Source organism: Gigantopelta aegis, chromosome 9 (assembly GCF_016097555.1).
Source record: "Gigantopelta aegis isolate Gae_Host chromosome 9, Gae_host_genome, whole genome shotgun sequence".
In the NCBI taxonomy this organism is placed as follows: Eukaryota; Metazoa; Mollusca; class Gastropoda; order Neomphalida; family Peltospiridae; genus Gigantopelta; species Gigantopelta aegis.
In genome coordinates, this window is record NC_054707.1 from 29,706,611 (window position 1) to 29,719,326 (window position 12,716).

Below are 12,716 nucleotides of genomic sequence, written 5' to 3' on the forward strand. Positions count from 1 at the left end.
AATCATAATAATCGGTCCAAATTTTCCTATAAAATATTTGACCTCAAAATTCGTATATTTCCTATATTTTAATATGTACAAGTGGCTGGGAGGCCTGGATTTCTTATAGTGTCATGTATCTTTAATGTCTGTGTCTGCACCAAAGTTAATTAGCTGATCCACAAATTACTTTTCCACAACAATATTAAAGGGACTGTCCTGTGTTTGTTCCATTGTAACATGTTTTTCACTGATAATTTTTGATGACTAAAACTACATATTAAATGTACTTTTTGTTTAAAATATCAGTATAAACAAGGTGTTTGTTGTCATCCTCTTTAATACTTTTGTTCATACAGAGACAAATTAATACAAAGTAAACTAAAACAAATTCTGCTACAAACATTAGCACATGACCTCAAATACACTGGATGTACCGACACTGGTATTGTAAACAAGAAGATGTGTGTAATGTGTAAAGTTAGTCGCTAAAAAGGCTCTGTTAGTCAGAAACATCTTACAATGGCTGCTAACTCGGGACAGTGCCTGAAGAAACCTCTTAGTTTGTCCTTTATTTCTTTGGCAAACAAACCCAGGAATGAGAATCTTTTACAGATTTCTTTTTGTTTAAGTTAGATTTCACAAATACCTAAATTCAGTGAGAAGTTTGTTGAGGGGTTGAGGATTTTTTTTTCATTCTATTGCTTCTGTTGTCTGACTTTCTGATGTAATGCGATACATGTCTCTTATTGGGTCCAACAAACTTTAATATTTCCTATGTTTAAGAACTATAACTCTGTCAAAAATGAGTGAATCCCAACAAATGTCAAACTTGTTCTGTAACTCCAAATTTCAGCTCAATATCTACAGCATTGGGAAAAACAAAGTCTTGAAAACTATATGGGATAGACAGACAGATGGGGACAAAACTGGTAGGCCCATCTCATTTGACCAGTAGGGGACTAATAAAATAAAACTGTAAAATGTTTAATACATTTAACAACCTGTAGCTTTAATGTTGACTTGGTGGACCAGTGCCAGAATGTAATAAGTATAAGATTGGCTTATTGATGACTGAACAATTGATCTATATTTTATAAGTACTAATAAGCACATGACACTTCTTGCGGGTTATAGATGACAGTCATATGACATTGTCTGCGGCAATGGTTAAAATAATTAAGAAATAGACAAAAGTGAAAAATTTAATTTGTAAGTTGTGGTTGAGCAAAACGTAGGTAAACATATGAGCAAAATAGTAGAAACATTGGCCAATTACATTGCTAAAACTCATATGCCAGGAAAGCTTGGTGCACTGTCCAGAATCTTAATTTTGATATAAAAATTAACATGCTGGGTCCAAAGCAGCTATATCTATGTCAGTGGATGAGATCATACAGCAATGAGTTAATCTGGGGGGAAATGAATACTCATGAAAACCACAATATTATACAATTTCTATGTAGTTCTGTACCAAAATGTTAACAATGCCAGGCTTTAACTGTCCTAGTTTCTCAATATTTTGCTGCTGTTTTATTTGGAAATAAAATTAAAGTTTATTTTGTTTAATGACACCACTAGAGCACATGGATTTATTAATCAATGGCTATTGGATGTCAGACATTTGGTAATTTTGACATATAGTCTTAGAGAAGAAACCCACCACTTTTTTCCATTAGTAGCAAGGGATCTTTTATATGCATCATCCCACAGACAGGATAGCACATACCACGGCCTTTGATATACCAGTCAAGTTGCACTTGCTCGAACGAGAAGTAACCCAATGGGCCCACAGTCTGTGATCAATGCTAGATGGACCGTGCATCAGGCGAGCACATTACCACTGAGCTACGTCCCATCCCTATTTGGAAATAATGTGTAATTACAAGAGTGGATCTAGCATTTTATTATCAGGGATGGGTTCGGTTTAACGTTAATGGGTGGTGTTGATAAGCAAAACTCCTCACCTAATATAAAGGTTTGACTAAAAATTGGGGTGGGGCTGGTCCCTTGATTCCCTGTCTAAATCCATGCCTGTATTATTTTGAAATAAAGATATTCAAGAAAATATATACACTTTTTATGCCATTGAATATGAGATTCAAATAGAATTTTGAAGTATCTATAATTTTTTGTCAGTTTGGCTTACACTTTTCAAATATATATTTATTACTAACATAAGGCTTATTATTTTTAATATTTTGATATCCAATTACATGTAAGCTGTTTAATACCTATATATGACAACTTAAGGACTTTTATGCATATATGAAAATGTAGAATAATTTTTGAATGACCCCAAATAATCGTATACTTTAAAGCATAATATAAAATGTCATCCATAAAAAAGAGCTGCATGGAAGATTGCTTGTAACATTCCATTATGCCTCTGTGATTTTCAGAGATTATATTTTCTAGTCTAATATAATGTGCAATGATTACACCAAATGGTCATTGGCGCCCAAGATATATTTCTACACTATACAGAGTTAAGGTAGGTAGGTAACTAGTTTAACGTGCTCGTATACCACTAGGGTTTTGAACACGCTTATCCTGAGTGCGACAAGATCGGGGGCCTGACTCGGGACAGGAATACAGAGTCGAATGAAAGTTTTGACAAAGCCGTGAATACACGCACTCATAAATAAATGAAATCCTTGAAATGATACCTCATATTATGTGTAGGTTTCACCACTGGTGAAAAATACACCAAAACAGTCATCCATTTACACAGAAATATAAATAAAGGGCTGTTCAACAATTACATAATGCTCTAGGGAAGAGTGGCTGTTGTGAGCTGCATCAAAAAATGTTAGTGGAGTGGGTGTTTGCCAAGAGTTATGTAAGTTTTTTTGTTAAAAACATTCAAATGTTGGTCTCATAATGTTATACAGTACAAACGTGCCTGTGTGTTAGATTAACATTACATCATTTTTAAAAGGGAAGTGGTCTTGCCGTTACAAAGACATTATTTAAAAGGGAAGTGGTCTTGCCGTTACAAAGACATTATTTAAAAGGGAAGTGGTCTTGCCATTACAAAGACATTATTTAAAGGGACTACATTTTGCATTACGTAATTGTTGAAGGGTTTTAGGTGACTAAAACTAATTTTAAAAAATTTAATCAAACTTTATATTACAGTATTAAAATCTATATTATTATTATTTTCAAATATCAAGAAGCAAATTTGTTTAGTAATGCTTTTGTATTGTTGAACTGTGACATTCATGATTACATTATATGGTGTTTTTTATGTTCTCTTTTTTTATGAAATAAAAATATACACTAGACAGCTGAAGTGATTACTATTAATTTTATTACCAATAATTATCATCCAAATCAGACTTCTAAATGTATTATCCATTGGAGTTGTATTAACTTTATAAATTTAGAATAAAGAATGGCAGCATAACACCTATGTTCTTGTTTATGGATTTTTAAAACACTTTTTTGTGGTTCCCCTGTTTGGTTACTCGGTTACTGTATGAGTGGACTTTGGACGATTTTTGGTACAGCGTTTTCGCTATTTTTCTTACACTCCAATAGATATCCGGAGAATATTTATCACATATATAAAGCAATTTGCATATTTCATCACGGTTGAAAATTAACATGAAGACCATGGTCGCCAGCAAGGCCAGTTGAAGAAAAATCATACTGGCCCTTCTCAAATTCAACTAGCCTTCCAATTATCACATTGAAATTTAAATGAAGAGCCAAAATCAAAACTAGAATTAAAAACTAATAATAATAACCATGTGCTCACCAAATTTATAAAATATTTAAAAAGAAATCCAGTATGAATAAAAATGTCACTTTACAAAATACCATTAAATTATACATATTAAATCTCAGTTTTAATACAGGGATGAAGATGCTAGATGCTTGACTTGCATTGTCTCTGAAGTAAAAGATAATGCAGTACAAAGAGACTAAAGGTAGAACTGCGCGTTCTTTAGTAAATTAGTCTGGGAGTGGTAGTCCTCTTTGTGGTAATGCAAGAGGGATGGAATAAACTTTGTGGCGATGCAAGAGCGGAGAAATCCCCAGTAAATTATTTCCTCAGGAATGATTGTTCTCCTAGAGACAAGGCATTAGATAGAGATTGATGGAAAAGGATCAAACATCGGCCACAAGAACAACAACAACGTCGGGAACCCCCGGAACAACTGCCTTGCCTACCGGTGTCCACACAATTGCACGAGTCTCCCCTGGGTTGTCATGCCACGACCAGAAGCGGTCAGGCCCTTTATAAGGGCACTACGGGTAACCTAGGGAGACGCCCAGTATCATAGAGGTCTATAATTAACGAGCTACTCTCGATTCACTAATATCAAAACCTATATTAGCTCGGCCATTTACCTTTCGACCGACCGTTCAAAAACTGCGCCAAATTTCCTCAACCAAAACTGCGCACCTTTTCCTCTTTGGCATTAACGGCTCCATTCTAAATTCCATAGCACCACCACCCACCATGGGCGTATGGGGACTCTTTGATTTAGAGGGGTTGATTTGCCCGAAATTTTACCCAGATAAAAACTGCCCGAATTTTCCCCACTGTTTTGCCCGAATTTGGGTGGGGGGTCCCTCCTCTCCCCTCCCCCCACTTTTCGTGTCATGGACGGAGGAGCCGGCCAAGGTCGGCTCGTGTGCCCACGACAGGCGTGCGCTACAACAGCTTGTTCTGAATGTGCACGTAAAACCCTATGACCTGACCTGACCTGAGGGCGTATTCACTGGAATGGAACAAAATGGCTGCGCCCGTTATATCTAATATTTAACCGTTTTATTAATTAAATATAATAATATACTTGTTGATATTAAGCGGTAATGTGCATTATATATCTTTGAATATGCATACCAGTCCAAAAGCCTTGCTTAAGCATTCCTTAATATACACGTTAGGATCGAACCTCCTCGGTGAATCTGGCTACCGTTGAATCTTTCCCGTTCTCACCAGTATCCCATGGCTCGTATACCAAAGGCCGTGGTGTGTAAAATAGCCCTTGCTGCTTTTCGGTAGAATTAGAGTGGCGGCAGCGTGTTTCCTCTTTTATTATCTTTGTGGTCCTTAACCATTGGTCTGACGTCATATAACCGTAATAAAAATGTGCTGAATGCGTCGTTAAATAAAACGTTTTTTCTTCTCCTAATATACATTTTCAAACAGGTTAAGAAAGAGGAGCTATACTCTGTCGGTAGCGCGTTTTCCCTCTCGTGCTAAATATAATGGACAGGTGGTTGAATTGCATACCCAGAACTACGTACTTGAACATTAAAAATGTTTTTAAAAACGATCTGTAGAAAACATTACTTAGTAAAATATGCAGGGTGAATAACAATTTTAGCATGTTTTATTAAATGAAATTCACCAGCTTCATTATAAACAGAATGCATGTAATTAAATAGCATGTATTCTCTTTAGTGTTTTCTCAGAGTGCTTATGTTTTGTGTATTACATATCTTGGCATATTTAAATAATAAAAACAGTGGGATAGACAAAAGTACAGTTTAAATTTGAGATCACCTGAAACGCGTTTACATGGCATTTGAATCACAAAATTAGCAATTTTAAACGATTATAAATTGAACGTTAGTACAAAATAAGTTCAGTTTGCTCCAACATCTCCATCGATTTTGCCCGGATGAGGTTTGCTCCAACACAGGAGAAGAGCTGTTGCCGCTCACCGCCCCGTAGGCTTATGTTTCTGCATCGCGTTTCCTTTTTCAGTAGAGACCAAGTGTCGCAATAACCACGTCAAACCAATTAGCCATATTTTAAAAATGTGCTGGAGTGTCTCTAAACAACAATGAAACTAACACTCAAGTATACTTTAGGTGTTGCCACATGGAACCTGAAGCTAGGTCAGTGGGTCCAATGGGCAGAGAAACGTACACAGTCGTGGTTAGGTTAGCGAGAGGGGTGTTCAATGTGCCAGTTGCTGAACGATCAAAGAAAGGAAAAAATGCATGTATTCGATAGTACAATCATGGAAATCATCTAACTGTTAAAGACGATGTTCTATTTTTTCATGGCAAGGCTGTAGTCCTGAAATAAAAAATAAGAAAGGTTATTAAGAAAGAGCACACTCGACTGAAAGACCCTGGCGCTAGACATATTTATAGCTCATTAAGGAACAAGATATCTGGTATATCTGAAAGGTATATTCAAAAGATTTTAAACGAAGACTCATCAAACCAACAGTTAAATATACAAAAATATTGCTAAACCCATTTTAGTTAACAGGGTGAATGAAAAACACCAGATAGATCTTATGGATATTGGAAAAAAACATGCCACAATGCATGAGGGGAAGGAGTACAGGTACTGTCTAACAATAATTGATGTTTTTTGTAGGTTTGTTTGGTTAGTACCTCTGTCAACAAAACATAGTTTTGATGTAGATAAAAGTCTGGAACGAATATATAATGTATTTGGGTATCCCAAGATCATTCAAAGTGATAATGGGACAGAATTTACGGGTGCAGTCGAAACATTTTGCATTAAACACAAAAAGCAAATCAGGTCACGCCCATATCGTCCGCAGTCACAGGGTAAAGTTGAGAATGCTCATAGGGCTCTTCGCAGAAAGATGAGATTTGATGAGTTCAAGGCAAAATCACGAGTTAACTGGATTGGAAATCTAGATAAATATCAATCAGCTCTAAATTATTATTCAATACGACCATTAGGCAACCAATCACCAAGTGATGTATATTTTGGCAGTGGAAAACGAGTTCGCAAGGGATGCCACCAAAAATGGCATCAAAACACCATACAGCGATCCAGTAAGCAAACAAAACGTTATTCTACAGGAGACAGGGTATGGTTCAGGAATAAAATAGGTAAATCCCAAGTAGATGTATGCAAAGGCACTGTCATCAGCATAAAGAAAGGGAGGGGGAAATATGAAGTACAGTGTATTAAAGGGAACGACGTATTCACAGTGGTCGCAGATGTTTCTGATCTTGCAAGTCGCGCTGTAAAAACATGTATTACCAAAAAACAAAAGCATAAAAGTAAGTATTACATGGTAAAAGAACCTTTCTTAGACCAGATGCTAACATAAACATAATTTTCAATCCTCCCCTTGATGGAAATTGTATGTTTAGTGCATTAGCATTTCTGCTACAAAATATTGACATTTTTCGTTCTGCTACATCTAATGAAGATCAGGTGGCAATGACTAAGATGATCTGTCACAACAGAAACCTGAAGCGGAGTTAGGTGACAAAGCAGCACCAGAGTACCAGGATCTCGCAGATGAGTTGATTCCTGGAAACACCAACAGTGTGTCATTCGACAGCATGCCAAGTGAAATTGTGTTGCATATAGCTAAATTTCTTGATTGTGTTACTTTGCAAAAACTCATCTGTGTAAGTAGACAAATGTCTAATATTGTTTCGCAAATTAGTAGGCCAACAGTTTATTTCAGGCCAAATTTGGAATCGCAGATAAAAAATTTGTATTCAGTTTCAGTTACTTTACTGACACGACGAGCTGGCAGAAATAGTGGTCTGGCAATAAGTATCAAAAAAAGAATAAACCAGAGAAACTGGTATTTGGCCTGGTTACAACTGCATAAAGATGAAACCAGACTAGGCTGGTACTACATTGTAAGAGTCTATTGGCGGTATTAGAAACTGTAAAACATGATGCTGAGTTGTGATTTAATTGATCTTTTAATATTCATATACATGTCTTATATGGTTAAATAAAACAAATTAGTCTGCATACATATAATACAACATGCTATTATAATAGGTAATATTTCATTGCAATTGTAGTATTCGACAGAAATAATAAAAATAACCATTGAAGAAATAGTGTGGTTGTGTCTTTTAAACATGCATTTCTCAGTTTCATTTCCTTCACAACTCGTTAAGTTTGGCGTTCTCCCTTCCATTTCCCTACTGTTTCCTTTTTTCTCTTTCTCTTAAGTGGTAAAGCGTCCGCTTGATGCGCTATCGATCTGGGATCGATCCCCGTCGGTGGGCCCATCGGGATATTTATTACCTAGTTCACCACGACTGGTATATCAAAGACAGTGGTATGTGCTATCCTGTCTGTGGGATGGTGCACATAAAAGATCCCTTACTACTAATGGAAACATGTAGCGGATTTCGTATCTAAGACTATATGTCAAAATTACCAAATGTTTGAAATCCAATAGCTGATGATTAATAAATCAATGTGCTCAAGTGGTGTCGTTAAACAAAACAAACTTTAAATTATTAAAAAAAAATTGTTTAATGGTTATTAGTTCAATCACTGGTTATCAGATGTGAAGAATTTTTTTTTATATATTATATGTTAAATAAGTACTACGTAAAATTATACAAAACTACGATCAAGTCAGAAGGGTTACCCTTGTCTACAAGCTTTTGTATATGTACATGTTTGGGACCAGTGCAATAATTACGTGGCACTGGTTTCGTAAAAATAATAACCGCATGATCCCCATCAGTCGAGTACCTGCCATCCATAAAGCTAACAGCTTAACCATTACGTCAGCAGTATCAGCCTATATATCGTTCGCATAACCAACTCAGTGGCGCAGAGGTCTAAACCATCGGACTCAAGGCTGGCAGGTACACATCCCGATACCGGCTCTCATCCAGAGCGAGCTTTTAAGGACTCAATAGGCAGATGTAAGGCCACTACACCTACCTGCTCTCTTAGTACAGAGGCGGATCTAAAGAGAGCACCAGGGGCCCGCTCCCCCCCCCCCCTCTAAATTTTGCGACAGTTATAATTTTATTATATATTGTTTGTTTTTTTTCATTGGAGAATCCAAGGAACAACTAATAAAAAGATCTGGCCTTATGCATGTCCGATGTTACACACCTAGAAGTCCTACCCCTCCATTCGAAGATGCAAATGAAACAATGTTTTCGGTTTCACAGTTGTCCGTGACGCAAGTGCAAATGCAAGGTGATGCAGTTTTATTCGTGTGCGTGTGCGTGCGTGCGTGCGTGCGTGCGTGTGTGTGTGTGTGTGTGTGTGTGTGTGTTAGGGCTGCATTGGTATTGGAATATATTAAAACACAAAACGTAGTTATTAAATATTTTCTCGGAATGGGAAAAGAAAAAAAGAAATGTTTTATTTAACGACGCACTCAACACATTTTATTTACGGTTATATGGAATCAAACATGGTTATAGACCACACAGATAATGAGAAAAGAAACCCGCTGTCGCCACTGCATGGGCTACTCTTTTCGATTAGCAGCAAGGGATCATTTATATGCACCATCCCACAAACATGGTAGTACATACCACGGACTTTGATATACACGTGTCCGGTGTATCAGCGCGTCCGGTGATTCGGCGCACTTGGTATTTTGCTTAAGTATGCTTAGGAAGTTGTCATATTGTCAGTGTTTTTAACGAATTAAAGTTCAATTCCTTTTTCAATGGTTAATAAAGTATCAACATATTTATTGTTAAGTGTGCAATTAATTTTTTTTTTAGAATTATCAATAATTATATCATAATTTCAAAATAAATCATTCACCTGTTTTCGTATATAAAAACGCGAAGTAGGTCATCCTTATTGATATTAAAATGTTAAAACCAGTTTAAAAACACCTTTCCCGCATTAAAAAAATTATAGTAAACAGTATAAATGTAATTATTTTTGTTCGGTTATTTTTATTTAAATTGAAAAGGTGAAACACAGACAAATGCAAACAAAACAAAAATTTTACACCTTAATTGACAGTCATTCCAGTTCACAATTGTCACATTGTTATAAAAAAAAAAAAAAAGCGAAATAAAATCCACGTGTGTGCACAATCTACCTGAGAAAAGTAAAATTCATGTAGGTATCTTAGTCATGCATGATAATGAACATGTATGCATCTGCAGTACTGTGCCACTCAAGAAAACGATTCCGAAACTGATCATGAGATGGGTCATATGTGATCGTTCATTTTCATAGTAATATTTTTAACAAGACAAAACAGAAATGTATTAAAATAATTCTGGGACAATAGTGTAGCGTTTATGGGCTAAAAGTGAGGTCATGGGCGGTTTATAAATAGCGGGGTCAACGATCCACATCTACTGCGCCGAATCACCGGACATGCAAATCGTTTTGGATACAAGAGGGTGCCTATATTTATGCACCATTTTAAAATGTTTATTTACTACAGACATAAAACAATTTGTAGTGTATTTCAGATTATGCACTGCTTCATTGGTGAGAGACACATTTTATTAAGTATTTCACAGTGTTCACATAGAAAATGGTCCTTGAATGCTTAGGTGCGCCGATACTCCGGACAACACTGTACCAGTCGTGGTGCATTGGCTGGAACGAGAAATAGCCCAATGGGCCTACCGGAATGGGAAAAGTATGAAGGAATTAATATGTAAAATACCATCTCCGAGGACATTTTTTATATTTAAGTCGCCTAAAACACCATTTCATGATATGCAGAACTAGAAATATTTTTTTTATTTTTTTATTTTTTTTAAAGGTTCGGGAATTTACTGGACGGGGGTAGTTATGCTATAAATGTTTTATGGAAACTGCTTTGAATAAGTGCGCATGTGTAATTAGATGGCTTGTTCTATTGATTGAAATATTATGAAAATATAACCTTTGTTATAATTATGCAAATGATGTCGCCACACAAACCATTTTTTGTAGATAGCTCATTTTATTGATTATGAAAATATAATTTGAACTTTACTATATGCAAATGATGTTACAAAGCAAACTTATTTTTGTCTTATTTTGTAACGGCGACCTGTGACGGACGGTCGTGTGTGTGTAAATAACCAGCGAAAGAAAAAGGACTGAAGACCGAAATTGAGTTTGTGTGTGTGTGTGTGTGTGTGTGTGTGTGTGTGTGTGTGTGTGTGTGTGTGTGTGTGTGTGTGGTTTTTCGTTAAATTGACTACTTTTTCTTTGCATTTTAATGCCCGAACACCTCTAAGAAAAAGTTTGTTTTATTTAACGACGCCGCTAGAGCACATTGATTTTTTATCTTATTATCGGCTATTGGACGTCAAACATATGGTCATTCTGACACTGTTTTTTTTAGAGGAAACCCGCTGTCGCCACATAGGCTACTCTTTTTACGACAGGCAGCAAGGGATCTTTTATTTGCGTTTCCCACAGGCAGGATAGCACAAACCATGGCCTTTGTTGAACCAGTTATGGATCACTGGTCGGTGCAAATGGTTTACACCTACCCATTGAGCCTTGCGGAGCACTCACACAGGGTTTGGAGTCGGTATCTCGATTAAAAATCCCATGCCTCGACTGGGATCCGAACCCAGTACCTACCAGCCTGTAGACCGATGGCCTGCCACGACGCCACCGAGGCCGGTAAACACCTCTAAGAAGACGAGCTGTTGTATAAAACAGGTACCACAAGGTGGAAATTCATCTAACTTCCCGCAAAGTGTTGAATGATTCGAAAGACAATGCATTGCAAACGAACATGGCCAGTATGAACGTGACGGAAAGTGTTAATTTCTTCGAATGAACACGTGATCATCAAATAAAAGTGAAACAACGGACATAGCCTACCTTCCGGATTTCAATGTAAGTTATGACAATAAAAGTTCATCGCATTATTCATCATTTTTGTTTGTTTGGTTTTGTTTCAAATAGGCCTACAGGTGTAAAGTTCAATAAAAAAAAGTGTAGGTATATCATAATACACCTCCACGTTTTGAGGAAAAGTGTAGGTGTATCGGTGAATAGGTTACACATATACTTTTATTAGTTTTAATAAAAGAAACTATGACAACGAGACCGGTAGTAGGCCTAGTGCTTTTAATATTCCGCGCTAGGACATCGGTTTGTTTAGCATTTAAAAACATGTTACATCAAACGTGGGGTAACCGGCCTCGGAGTTGTCGTGGTTAGACCATCAGCCATAAGGCTGGTAGGCACAGGGTTCGCAGCCCGATACCGGCTCCCACCCAAAGCGAGTTTTAACGACTCAATGGGTAGGCCATGGGCGTACATAGGATTTTGAAAAGGGGGGTTTCAATACATAGGATTTTGAAAAGGGGGGCTTCCAAAATAGATTGCAGAGATATTGGGCATATATTTCTATGTTGAGTAAATATAATAATGTCATATATATTAAATTATAAAAAAAGCGATTTCAGGGGGGGGGGGGGGGTTCGGTCGAACCCATCGGCGTACCCCCCCATGTAGGCGTAAGACCACTACACTCTCTTCTCTTTCACTAACAACTAACTCAATGTCCTGGAGACAGCCCAGATAGCTGAGGTGTGTGCCCATGACAGCGTGCTTGAACCTTAATTGGATTAGTTCAAATGAAATGAAACGTGGGGTAGGCCTACTGTACTGAGCCGAAATAATTTGGCCTATTATATCAGGCCTCAGACCACAATTAATTTCGCCTTAGTGGCTATAACATTTTTATTAATATCAGCAGGCCCGTGATGTTTTGTATGTACCTTTGCCTGCATGGGGGACACATACCCTACAAAGGACAACCCCTGTTGTCCAGCTCTTTCTCCCAGCATATTGGTTTAAACAGACACACCCTCTAAACCAGGCCGGAGTACACTCATTTTACACAAAAAGCACTACTTTTGCATGGGCCGGAATTACCACAAACAAGTCTTCAATGTCAACAAGTTACACATGTTTACAAACTACATGCTATCCCCTGTCACTTCAGTCAAACAGTTGCCACTTCAAACAGCAGACTACTTGCGCGGTGAAACTTCCGGATTTTGGA

The 12,716-nt window shown here is 37.1% G+C and overlaps 1 long non-coding RNA gene across 1 annotated transcript; it reads right to left on the reverse strand.

The window, feature by feature from the left end:
* Window positions 1-5,474: 5,474 nt before the first annotated feature.
* Window positions 5,475-12,647, reverse strand: LOC121380770. The gene is made up of 2 exons (XR_005958998.1): window positions 12,587-12,647; window positions 5,475-6,028 (listed from the first exon to the last, which is right to left on the reverse strand). It is a non-coding gene; the product is annotated as an uncharacterized LOC121380770 (long non-coding RNA).
* Between the last annotated feature and the right edge of the window lie 69 nt (window positions 12,648-12,716).